Source organism: Dreissena polymorpha, chromosome 1 (genome assembly GCF_020536995.1).
Source record: "Dreissena polymorpha isolate Duluth1 chromosome 1, UMN_Dpol_1.0, whole genome shotgun sequence".
Lineage (NCBI taxonomy): Eukaryota > Metazoa > Mollusca > Bivalvia > Myida > Dreissenidae > Dreissena > Dreissena polymorpha.
In genome coordinates, this window is record NC_068355.1 from 209,860,363 (window position 1) to 209,875,289 (window position 14,927).

Consider the following 14,927-nt stretch of genomic DNA (forward strand, 5'->3'; position numbering starts at 1 on the left):
TTTAACATTCAATTATACATAGTTGAGTGTTATTTTAATTTGTACTGTTGTATGCATGAGGAAATATTTACATATTATTGTCGTCAATGTAAAGATATGTACAAGTTCTTTTGTTCTGGTTTTATAGCATCCAAATTAACACATAATATAAACATGGATTTAGCTACAACTGTAAAAGGACGTATGTGCACATAAACATGTTTCAGGTTTTGCTTATGGACTCATAAAGTATCCAAAATAGCGCATAATATAAACATGTATTTTACTATAAAACATGTATTTAACTATAAATGTAAAAGGACGTATAAACATGTTCAGGTTTTCATTATGGACTCATACCTACAACAAGTATTACTACTTGTATAGTACCATTATAATAGAATTGTAATTATATTATACAGAAATAATTGTTTTAACTGTAACCGTAAAAGGACGTATATGCACATAAACATGTTTCAGGTTTTCCGTATGGACTGATAAAGTCTCTAAATGAACAGATACTGTAAACATTCATTTAACTATAACTATAATAGGACGTACATGTACATGTAACTATAAATATAAAAGGACGTATATGCACATAAACATGTTTCAGCTTTTCATTATGGACTCAAAACATACAACAAGTGTTACTACTTTTACAATACTATTATAATAATATTTTAATTATATTATACACAAAGTAATTGTAAACAAAATGTAAACATACATCTATACATGTTTCTTTTAATTTACGTACGCATTTACGTATGGTACGCATATATATACATATGTGTTATAATATGTTATTTTAAAATCTTAAATTCTGTATTCCAAATATGTGGACATTGTGCCTACGGCTATTTTGTCCAATAGAGTTCATTTGGCCCGAATGCAAATCTAAGAATTCTTGAATGTTAGCTGAATTGTGTTGGTCTTGTTCTCGTTTGCTTTTAATTTGTTCCTCCATCCTATCAACCTTCTCCCTGAGTTTGTCATTTTCCTTTTCTTTCTCGAACAATTTCCCTTCGAGGACTTCAATTTTGTGTTCTACTGACTTTAAGAACTCATCCTTAGTCTTATTTATAATTTCAACAATCATTTGCTTAAAACTGTTGTATTCTTGTCCTGAAAAAAGGTTTTCATGTTTGTTTTGGGTTACTACTACTACTACTACTACTACTACTACTACTACTACTACGACTACTACTACTACTACTACTACGACTACTACTACTACGACTACTACTACTACGACGACGACTACTACTACTACTACACGACTACTACTACTACTACTACTACGACTACTACTACTACTACGACGACTACTACTACGACTACTACTACTACTACTACTACTACGACTACTACTACGACTACGACGACTACTACACTACTACTACTACTACTACTACGACGACTACTACTACGACGACTACTACTACTACTACTACTACTACTACTACTACTACGACTACTACTACGACGACTACTACTACTACTACTACTACTACGACTACACTACTACTACTACTACTACTACTACTACTACTACTACTACTACTACTACTACTACTACTACGACTACTACTACTACTACTACTACTACTACTACTACTACTACTACTACTACGACTACTACTACTACTACTACGACTACTACTACTACTACTACTACTACTACTACTACTACTACTACTACTACTACTACTACTACTACTACTACTACTACTCTACTACTACTACTACTACTACTACTACTACTACTACTACTACTACTACTACTACTACTACTACTACTACTACTACTACTACTACTACTACTACTACTACTACCACCACCCACCACCACCACCACCACCACCACCACCACCACCACCACACTACTACTACTACTACTACTACTACTACTATTACTACTACAACTACTACTACTACTACTACTACTACTACTACTACTACTACTACTACTACTACTACTACTACTGCTACTACTACTACTCCGATGAAAATCGGAATGTACTTTTGTCAACATAGTTGACCCAAATCTTTCATGTAATTAAGTAGCAATATTTAGCATAAGACTACTGTAATTTTATATGTAAATGGTCATAAACGAAATCATTTATGTTTGTTTGTTTGTGTTTACAGCTATCACCTTAGTTGTCTCTGCTTTTAACAAGTGATCGAACAGTAATTTAATTTTATTTTTAATAATGAAAACGACTTTGATACCAATCATTTTGAGACGAAACGTATTAATTTGAAGAATAAGTATGACGTGTATTCTTAAGTAAGAGAAACGCTTTGTGAATACGGATCTAGATTGCATGTCAACATTGTCCAGATCGGAATACATCTTTACACTGGTATTTACATAATGTATTGTTTAATGCTAATCTTTTATATAACAGCCCTTTCAGATCGGCTGAGGTATTATATTTTGTAGAATGGTTGTAAGGGTCAGAATTCAGTTACTGACGCACACACGTGTGTACATATTTATTAAATGCATTTTAATTACAATAAAACGACCGCTAGATTGCGCGGTTCAACAGTAGCTTATGGTGTATGTGACAACAGCACGAGATATCATAGCAACATAACCACGTCATGCATTTATGAAAGCCTGCGAAAATGTGTGTACCTAAAAATGTAATTGCTAGGCTTAATAAACACAGAAATTAGATAATCTTAGATGTTGGATAAGGGCTTGCGTAGTTCTCGGCTCTCTTATCCATCACTGACTGTCCCCTTGTCTCTGCACTTAATTTCGCTTCGCCTCCTCCCTGGCGTGCCTGTCTGTATGTTTGTTCATGTGTACGATCTCCCACTTCTTCTTCCAGGGCCATGGCAGCTGGGTGTCGAACTCAGGGTCCTCCTCCGCCACTCAGTCATCCTGGAAACACGTATGCACAACATGGGCTCGCAACAGAGATCGAACTTAAGATTTATTTTAGTTCCGTGTATCGGTGTTTTTTTAACATAATTGTATTCGCGGAATCTGCTTAATTGAGCGACATCGGTTCAGTATTTTACTTTTTGTGATACATGTTAATATCGTTTTTATTTACAAATTATAATGCTCTTAAAGGAGATACTTACGTCAGACACTGTTAAGAGAAGTTTTTGTAGGACACTCTTAAAGCAGATAAAAACTTCAGACACATTTTAATTTTTTTTTGTAGAACACTCACCAAACACCGATTTTACACAGGCTACGTTAACAGCATTTGGACAAAATACGAACGCGTTTAGGCAGTTTTAAATAAGAATGTCAGCACACTCAAACTAGCGACACTTTTCTTCTGCCGGGCATGTCTGTCAACCGCATCGAACTCTATCCAGTCGATGACCATTTCTTGTTTGTCCGCCAGAAGCATGCCAACGGGCTTCTTGAGACCCCAGAGTCCACCCGGGTCGCTCGGGCGCTGCGAGCGGAGGTAGAGGTTCCTGCGCACGTCGTCAGACATGTAATGCAAACTGGAGCAGGAAAGATACTCGTTCAGACATGCACAACGGGGTTTTCAATATGTTTTCTTGTGTTGATGGAAAATCATAAATCTGCATATTATGATAATCGATGATAATTCTATTAAAAGCACACAATTATCGTTGTTTCACTAACCATAGTTGTCTACCAACTATCAATCAGTTGACGCATATGCAATATAGCTGCGCATCTTATTTGATTATTGTTTCCTATACGTGTACAAATAAAATGTAATATTAAGGAAAATTATAATCCCATTTTGATATGAGCTTTTTTCCATATGATAGATCTTTATTGCTCGCAATACTGTCAAAGCCGTCTTACATACTGACTTGTGGTGCGGTATAAGGTTGCTAAACAAGACGAGCCCTCCTTACGGCACAGGTACAGTTGTACAGACTGGGCTCGTTGTTCGCGGTCCTCGACCCCCGGGTGCCCGGGGGTCATGGTTGATTAGGTCAAGTTAGGGTTACAAACCCTTATTAGGGTTTCTAACCCTTATTCGACTAAACGACCCGTACGAAAACGTCCAAAATGGTCTGCGCTGCCATTTTCTATGTCCCGAAACAGCCCAACCCGAGCAGCGGGACCGCCAATTTAGGGTTACTAATCCTACTTAGGGTTACTAAGGGTTAGGGTTATGAAAAACCGTCAGGTATGCAAAATTTCAAATTTCTTAACGGAAATGTCTATGTCCAAAAACGGTGCGACAATTTCAATGTCCGAAATGCCTGTGAAGTTTTCTAAATCCGATTTGTTAACATCGATCCCGGCCGTTCATGTGCGCCGTTTTAACTACAATTTCCTACACTGACAGAGACGGCATCTACTAGTTCTACTATTACTAGTACTACTACTACTACTACTACTACTTCTACTACTACTATCTTGTCCGATTAGGAAAATAACACGAAGTTGGTGTATGTCTGACATTTTGTTTTTATTCAAGTCTACGATGTACAGACAAATAATGTACATATAACCAAAAAATGACAAAAATGATTCAAAATGAAGATGATGCATAATTTAACAATGTATTAAGCAGTCATCAGGGCGGGTTCTAGTGCTAAAGTTCAACGCTTCCTTACGGTAATGTTTTGACAGTAAAATATAGAAATAAATCAAAGTGAGTGAAAGCAATAAAGCGCTCTTATGCCTCATTACATTTCTTATTTTCTCTCTAATCTGCGCGTCCGTCAGCTGCGAAAGGCGACCACATCGCTTCGTCCAGACCGTCTTAATGGAGATTGTGTTGCCCGTGATAACTGACTGCGAGTTATCCTCTGCGAATAAAAGTTCATTTTTTAACGTTTCTTTCTGCGAAACGTTTACTCGAGACGACGTTCTTTCATGTGTGGGGGGTTTCTAGCCCTCTTTCAGAATTGCGACCCCACACTCCTTGTCCGTCGCATGGGAGGCCCCGGGATAGTTAGTATCCGACGTCAAGGAGATGTCATCGTTTGGGTAATTGTTGTCCGGGTTTGGTGCAGTTTTTGAGGCGGTTGCACATCTAGAAATTCCGGCTGTCGTGTTTTCAGTCTCCTTCCCTCTAACAATGCCGACCCAGACTCCGGGTCCGTATCTGTCGCATGGGCGGCCCCGTGACCGTCAGTACCCGACATTATGGGGAGGTCCTCGTGTAGAACGTACGTTTCCGGGTTTGGTGCAGTAGCGGAAGCTGTGGAAAGGCCAAGGCCAAACCGGCGTCTATTAGCCAGAGGGACATCAGGGTGGTTTGGCATTTTCGGAGCGGTGGCGGATGCGGTGGCCGGCATCAAGGCAACGTGTTGTTGAAACCATATGTAGGTTTTCTGCGACTGTTCCCTGTGGAAGAAAAAAAAACGTGACATGTAGTTGCTAGAGTGAACAATAAACCAATCGTTATCATCCAATAGTAAACATTGACGCATGTGAAGAATTTTTAATACAAATGTTATAATAAATCACAGCAACTTGCAACTGCTCGATCGGCGCTTAGTGTCGGTCCGCCATTTACGTGTTGTTTGTCAGAAAGTCGGCTATTTCATGCAACCTTTGCCGGTCCGCCATCCTTCCGAGCATGGTACTCCGCTTTTGGTTCGAAGTGAGGGAGAAATGGTAATTTGGGTATAGCTCCGGCATGCCCGATCTGAAGAATGATTGCATGCATTTTTTAAAGCAAATATCAATAGTTTATATGTAGCGGTAACTATTTCACGAATTAGTTTATATATGGAATCGCAGGAAAAACACCAAATATTGCGCACTTACTCAGACACTTACTTTCTGCACGCGACCTGTACCCAGTGGTTGATGTTTTACGGCTGCACCGTGCCGTCGCCGTTCTCAAAGCAGCCGAAAACCAGCTCGTTCTCCGTCTCCAACTTAGTACGGCCCTGAAAATAATCTGACACGTACATCTCCAAAAGCCGGAAAGTATGGACGTCCATGTAAAGGAAACCATACCTTCCGAACGTGAAAGTCTTGTGAACGTCGAGGTTGATCGACATCGATTGACCGTCATCACAAGCAGTTGCCCGATCTACGTGTCGCATCTGAAAAGCCAAATACAAATGCTTGTATACATTTGTCGATCAATCAAGTTATCTACCATAGCCTATACACAATTAAGTATATTGTAGAATCAATTCAAGGCTTATGTAAATTACAAACCCTCAGGTTACAGAACTCGTCGGTGCGCGACCCGTTCTACAAGGCGATCAGCTGGACGAGAACCCTCGGATGTCTTTCAGGTAGTTACCCGGGGATCTTAATTTTTTTTCGATTATCTCCTGAACGTAGGCGCTCTCTCGGGAGGGCTTCTCCAGCTCTATGTCCGTCGTGATTTAGGAACTCTCCTCCACTCCTCAAACCACCTCCTATCGCTTGGCGTCCTGGTTGGTCGATCTAAGGCAGCCTGTTAGAAGTCTCAAGGCCTGAAAAATACAGTTGAATAAGTAGCTGTCTAAGAAACATGCATACATTACAGAAATGAACTGAATCTCATTATACTACTATCCTCTGTAGACGGGTACATGATCCACCTTGTTGGCGTTAGCGTGGCCCTCATATTTGCACCATTTAAGGAACGCAATGCAGAGAAATATTTCGGTACGTACAGTTCCCGGCCGGTGCGAACTGTTGAGGTAAGTGTCGTGCACCTCAATGTGCTCTTTCCATTCCATGACCGCATTAACGTCCGATCCCTCAATGTAACCACAGAGGGCCAGGAAGCGTTTCGCCTTCATTGCCGAGTATTTGGCATTGTCGTCATTGACTGATCCCCCGGCCGACGTTTTAGGAAATTGACATACTTGTCGACGATTGTGACTGAAACGCATATAATTGGAAGTTAAACTTTGCTGGATTGTACAATGTGGATTGTTCACGCGGTTCAGTTAATTTCATTTCAGATGTATATAGCAATGCATATCATAACGTACAGTTCCTGCGGTCCTACATTACCCTGGCGTTCGGTGCCAGCCCGGGACAGTGCTCCCTAGTGAGGAAGGGACATTCTTCCGCGCTTCCCGAGTCGTTATTCTCAACGATTCGCGGGTCTATTTCACCCGCTTCCTCGATGCCCGGGTCGTTATGTTAAACGCTTCCGATGGTACTGGGAGCGTCGTTGGAGCTCGATTGTGTCTCCGCGTGCTCACTCTTCTGAACAATTGGAATACAAACGTTACAAGTTCGCGTGTTACGGTGTCGTTTCATAATGTCGATAAACATCTGTTAGTAATATACACAATTTACTTAATTTTCTTTTAATTAAACAAACATCAAATAGACAATACGCATAAACAATATTGTACTTAACTTCTTGAATTCGCTTCGTAGTTTCAAGTAGCTCTCGGCGCTCCTGTCTTTGTTGTGCACATCAAGTACAATGTACATGATGCGTGCGGTTCACTACACATACATCGCAAATTGGGCATCTATAGTATTATTTTCTGAGTCCGGATCTCGCCGCTCTGGGCCCGCGCCTCGGACAGGAGCACCCTAAGCTGATTGCCGGAGAGCTGATGTTTACGCCTGACGTGGTCTGTCACACGTTTATACACTTTTGTGACCCCATCCGCCAGGCACAACGGACAGCGTCTCGGGTTAGGTCTTTTAACTTTGTCCATCTGACAATTGAGTTTGCAATATGTACGAATTAAAAAATGAATAAAAAAACACGTAAAGTATATAAATAACAATACAATAAATAGCATTCGAAATAATGTATTATATTATTATATTATATTATACATATTATATTATATTTATACTAAAAAATAAAGAAATAAACAAATAACCTTGGATTTGTTGTATGCTCACAGTTGTCAAACGCTCGCGACTGCGGAAAATTTTATCAGAACCGAAGATATGAAGTTTACACTACGTAACATTACGTCATAATACGTAACCACCGCATATCTTTTTCTTGCGGCTTATACATCGAGCGGCGCCGAACAAAGGAAAAACAATTAACCCCAACTGAGATTTCAGGCCTACCGAGCGCTTTTTGTTCCCTATCTCCGCGTTTCGAATGCATATTTTTAAAAAGAGAGGTATACAATATATTTTAACAAGGAATGTCTAAAACTGAAATGTCCAGAACAGTTTTAAAAACTCTGTCCAAAATGTCTATGTCCAAAACACGTCGAAATGTTCTAAGTTCATAAATAGGAATGTATTTCGAGCAGCGGGACCGTCGCCCCAGATGCTTACGCCGAAAACACGGACGTTTGTGAGCGCATTTGACGAAAAAGCCACCGCGTGACCACATAGGACACCTAGCAGGCTTATGGTGGTATTGTCTTACTCTAACCAATACTGGGCTACTGCTGCACTCTAACTATATATAGATGGTTTCATCAGATGTTCAATGTTTGCACAGAGCTAGTCACGAATATCCCTGTACGATTAATATAAAATACATTGTATATCTCTTGATTGCCTCAGACGTTTTAATAATTGTGTAGACAGCATATTAAGCATGAGAGATATTGATAACTTGTATATAAATAATACGATGGAATATTGTACCCTTTAGCATTCATTTTAAGAAAAACAAATAAGTAAAAACTATTTATGTCTTTATATGTTTAGAATTGGGAAACATGTATCGGTATTTGGACACACGCGATAAGGTCAAGCTTGCATTATCATTGGTTCACACAATTTCGCTGATATTTTGAGACAATATTTTTTCTAACTCTAACAACCACAACTAATCAGTTACCGAGCAAGGACTACACTTATTTCATGCTGTTAAGCAACTGTGCATTTTCAGCATTTCTTAAAAGAAAAAACTAGAAATTATTGATTTTGTATTGTGCAGTTATTTTGGTTAAAATATTATCAAATTGATTAGGTCACATATAAATATCAAACGTTTAATTAGGTGAAACATATCAGCTTAGAATTCCTGCATGCGCCAAACCTTAACCATAAATTGATGAACAAGATGACATAAACAATTTCCATTAAAAGATAACATGATACGCTCAAAACTTGTCACCTTATATCTTAAGTCAAGGTAACAGTTCAATGTTCAAATCTAGCCGCAAAACAGCTCGTTTGAAGTGTAATTTTGTCATTCATTATGCTATTTTGAGATAACTTACAATAAATTCCTACTAGGAGGGGACAGCGTTTTGTGGGTAACATCCGTCCCAAATGTCTAACACAAACTTAGAGGTCAAAAGTCATATTGGCCATACAACAAATTGACAATGCTAGCCTATATTATAACTTGCCACATATGTGTAGGATTTTTTAAAATAACTTCGCACAACTGTTATGCATCAAAAGACGACTTGCCGCGTGTAACACTCGACTCTCTACCTTAAAGGTCAAGGTCAAACTTAAGAGATAAAAAATTAACAAAAAACGAGTCAGGACCGATAATTTGTCACGCATCATTATATATTTTCAGGAAACTATTTTAACTCTGCATTTTGTGTGTAATAGTTTCGCCCTACCCTAGAACTCATTGGTTACAATTTGAGGCCTAATTACAAATTTGACAAAAAAAACATTTTGTCCATGCTGTTATGTTTTTATTTATCAATTCAATTTTAAAACAATTTACTATAAATAAAATGTCGAGTATATCACTTTTTTAAAAGGTTAATAAAGAAGGTTTATATTTATAGTATAAACAGGGTTCGTATATGTGTGACGCACGTCACTACGCCAAATCTTATAAAAAAAACTCGTTTTCATTCTAGTCATAAATTTAGCTTATGTAACAAATGGGAAAATGCTTAATATTAAAGATAACATTTAACCAATTTCTTCCTCTACTGAATGTTATTTTGATATTTGATAATGAATGTAACTAGTGTGTATCATGTGTGTGTGTTATTTTTATTCGAGTTTCAATTATTTGTATGCCTAATTTCGAAGAAGGCAACATATAGCAGCCACACTGTCGACCTGTACGTGTATGTTAAAGGTGTTGTCTCAACCATAGATTTACAATATGTTCATGTATTTTCAAAGTCAAATTGGGCCTTAAAAAACAATATTGTTCCATCTTAGTGAGCATGTTTTGTAGAGAATATCTGAGCAAATTTAAAACCTGGGTCACATGCGCCAAAAAACTAGGTCACAAAGTAAATTCTTAGAAAAACCTTGTTACTACTCATGGCCCACGTTAATGACTCTGTCTTAATACAACTTATTTGAAATGCTTCTCTTGATTAATTCAATGCAAAATTTTATTATGGGTCGCGTTATCCCAAACATTAGGTCACCAGGTAGAATGTTAGAAAAAATGTGTGACCACACAAGATACATTTGTGACTCATTCTAGATTAAATTTGGTCAGAAATGTAATTATGGCATTTGTTAGGCCAAGTTCGAATTAGGGTCACGTGTGGGTTGAAAAACATAGTCACCAGCTTTATATATGAAAGAACATAATAATTATCTTGAAACTTATCAGGCCAGGATCGAATCAGATTTACGTGCGGTCAAATAACTAGATCGCGAGGTCAAATCTAGGAAACCATTTTAGAGGCTAAATTTGTAGTAAGGTATGGGTGAAAATAATCCAAACACGAATGTTATTATAATCGTTTATCTAATTGTAAATGGTTGAACATTCTCAATCAAGTTGATCTTTACACGAATATTATTTATACCACTTCATTTTACCATAGCTATTATATAGTTATAAGACATGTTAAATTAATTTTAAAAGTATTGCTGTATTGAAAATGAAGAAAAAATAGACCAAACATCATCGACCACAAATAATTTATATAAGGATAACAGTGTAGAGTACAATGTAAATCATGAACAAATCGTATAAATCGTGCGGGGGGAAGCAAATGATCATCGATTCATGTCTCGGGTAACTTATTCACAAAATTACATTAACTCTTCAAACTCTCGCCTTTTATTAAATAATATTTTGCATTTAATTCGTATTTCAAAATGGTCAGTCTTTTTTTATTTTCCGAACTCATCATCAATATGACGTTAAGAGTGCATTTTCCAGCCCCAGTAAAATAGTTTACATAGAGATTTCATATGTTTTAGACACAGCGTTTTTATGTAACTTTATAATGTTGAAAGCAATACTATTGAATGTTAACATATCAACACATGACCATTCATTTTTTTAGTTGACTTCTTGCTCTCACCACTAATTCCAACTGTTGCGTATCATACTAGGGTTTAACTACAGCAATACGGTCATCTTTGTCATGACCATTTTTCGACATAACAAGGTCTTTCCACAATAATATTGATTATGAATTTCGTATTCACATATTCAAATCCGTTTCCTACATCAACGGTTGAGAAAGTGGACAACTTTTAACATTATATAACCTACATATCCGTAATGTTCTGAGCGACATTTGCCAAATCAATTAAATACTTAGACACTCACAGGACAGTCTTCGTCATTCGAAGTATTTTTGCTAGCCCTTTAACAGGTCTTATGTTTGGGTTAACGCACCAATTTCAATTTTTGTTTCAGGAGGATTTTTTTTATCTTAATGAGTTATATGATAAATTGAATTCTCAATATATTTTTTTCGATAAGTTTTGTTGCACTTAATGATTGTGAAGCATCGTATTTCATTCGCTCTTTGGGCTCTTGGACTACAACAGTATCAAACCAGTGAGGCGCACAACATATGTTGTACAAGACGAACACGTACATAACAAACACATGTACGATATTAAAACATAATTCACCGCCTAGGAACGGTCGATTACATGCTGATTAAACAAAAACCGAGGTTTATGTTTCGTGAGTTTTGTTAAATACTGCAACACTTATATGTATGTATTCAGCATTGACATAGTATTTTCTATATTAAGACAACAATACAACAATTACTAACATGCTTGACTACATCGGTTGAAACATGTCATTTATAGATATAGTTATATTTAAGAATGCAATTGATGATAACAAATTATCGGGGATTTATTACCCTAATCTCAATAAAGATATTATTTGAATGTATGAGAACGGTTTACGAAAGAAACCAAAAGTTAACCATTACAATTAATATAACAATACAAGCTCAACAGCTCATCTTCTCTACCATCCGAAATAGAGTCACATAATTAATGTGTTCGTTATTAAGCTCAAAATCATATGGTTTCATTCACGATTTGTAAGATCATATCATAATTATTGCAAAGCAGATACTCATGAACTATGCACACGGTTATTTGTATGTGAGTACACTCTCTTTTGAAATAAACCTGTAAAGACATAACCTAACGGAAGGTTCTAGAAAAAGTTGTAAAATATCAAAACATCCTCATATAAGCCTATTTAACGGGGAACTGGTTCGAAATATCATCGATGAATAAATTCTGCCCGACGGCTTAGATGTATAAAATCGAAAAAAAATATACTTATCTCATAAAGTTGCATCATCGTAATATAACTATGAACAAACAATTGTTATTTTCCGAGCGATTTGTGGTTATCAAAGTGATTGATGGAAACTATTTGGCATGGGCATGTTTTATTTACGTAGTAATCATGACAGATTGAGTTGTTTTAAAGATGCACTAGCTCGCGACAACAGCTTGAGAACATAATTACTATCTCTTACTTAATCAATCATTCATAATACACAGTTGGAAAGCACTTGAATGTGCATATCAACGCACCATTTAATAAATGAAAAAAACGTGTCCATCGAGTTCCGAATAGCAACGTTTATTTATCTCGAAGGATCGAGATAATTCGTTTTGGTAAAATCAAAAATATTAAATGCAATTTCCATAGCTTTGATAAAATTCCTTTTTGGGCGATCTTTAAATATTTCGTACATATGTGACAATAATTTATTTAAAAAAGACTACAATATAATAAATAATAACTGCCTCAATGTAGAAAAAAATATTGAAATGATATTGCAGTTGCTTTTGCCCAAAACATTCAAATTTAAAAATTATTGCCTCCGTTAATCTGTAAATCCTTATATATGCGTGCGTTTAAACTGTGTTTGATTTAAAAAAAAACACCATTTGAATTAAAGATTAACATTTGTGTGATTAAGTTGATAACACATAAACCGCAAAAATTTGCAAAAACTGCAATGTGTAATTGGTTAAACGTGAAACCAGTTAACTTATCATCGTATAACTCTGTGCAACAGCATGAAAGTAATTGACAATTTTGCCAACTGTACATGTTTCTTAGAAAAGAGTTTAAAATAACGCATGCAGTCAACGTTATACGATATATGTCATTTGCGTGTAAACTATAATAATTCTTTGTTTAATGAGCTTTTGGTAATCAATTCTTACTGACAAAAAACTTTATATACAAAAAAGTCGTTATATATCAAACCACGTTTACACACAAATACATCATTTATTCGGGTGATATTTCTTACAAAAATAATTTTAAAACAAGAAATTAAAATGTCTTGAAATGAAAAGCATGCTTTATGTGTCATACTATTTTCGATTGCTATGCCCTTATAAATTGTATACAGTAGTTTAAAGCGAACCATACTGTGCGAATCGAATATTAAGCAATATGAACTAATTTTATATCATACCATAATCATTATTAATATATGATAATGCATACTATTAAAAAGGTTCACATTGTAATTTTATCTTGGCATCTTTGTGAAACTTTGTTTTAAGATTTGTAGTGTCGCTTTCTAGTGGTCGAACGACGTGCACTATTTGTTTCCGAAATAAAAGGTAATTATCACATAAATGAATAAAAATAATAATGATATTAAAAAAATTGTTTAATTTTGGACCATATCACGCGATATTGCCGACCCTAAAATCATATTGATACAGAGCCTTGAAGACATTAATTTAAAATATTATATTATATTATTTAATTATTTCGAAATAAGCAATATATAAAATAAATGCACATTTAAAAATGAAATTGGAATGAAACCAATCAACATTTTATTAAAACACTTTCGCCATTTTCTTTTACTTTACATTTAATGCTCTCTTTATATATATATACGAGTGTCAATAATCTTAAATAATAATATGTGTATATGTGATTCTATTAACATGCACATGTAGTTTAGAAAATGTTCATTGAAATGGCGCTCGAGAACAAATAAAGTTATTGTTCATCAAATAACGTAACTAAATAGTAGTAGTAGTAGTAGTAGAAGTAGTAGTAGTAGTAGTTGTAGTGGTAGTAGTAGTATTAGTTATAGCAGTAGTAGTAGTAGTAGTAGTAGTAGTAGTAGTAGTAGTAGTAGTAGTAGTAGTAGTAGTAGTAGTAGTAGTAATAGTAGTAGTAGTAGTAGTAGTAGTAGTAGTAGTAGTAGTAGTAGTAGTAGTAGTAGTAGTAGTAGTAGTAGTAGTAGTTGTAGTAGTAGTAGTAGTAGTAGTAGTAGTAGTAGTAGTAGTTGTAGTAGTAGTAATAGTAGTAGTAGTAGTAGTAGTAGTAGTAGTAGAAGTAGTAGTAGTAGTAGTAGTAGTAGTAGTAGTAGTAGTAGTAGTAGTAGTAGTAGTAGTAGTAGTAGTAGTAGTAGAAGTAGTAGTAGTAATAGTAGTAGTAGTAGTAGTAGTAGAAGAAGAAGTAGTAGTAGTAGTTGTTGTTGTTGTTGTAGTAGTCACAGCAGCAACAACAACAGCAGCAGCAGTAGTAGTAGCAGTAATAGTGGTACTAATAGTAGTATGTTATGTTATATCAGAGCCTTGCCTGCTTTGAACAGCTATATAAATGCATACAGAATATTTAAACATGTGGCGCAAAATTTGATTGGCTGACTAACTCGGAATCTCGAGCTAGCGAAAATTGTCTCCTCTTTTGTTTAATGCACTCTGCCTTTAGTTACTGCGCCGCTCTTTTTTTAATTGTACGCCGCTTTTATTTATTTTGCACTCCTCTTTTTTCTATCTCGTGGCCACGACATAGCCAACTCGTGGCCACCAGATAGAAAAAAGAGGAAAGCAATTTAAAAAAGAGAAGCACCGCTCTATTTTTAATTTTACGCCGCTTTTA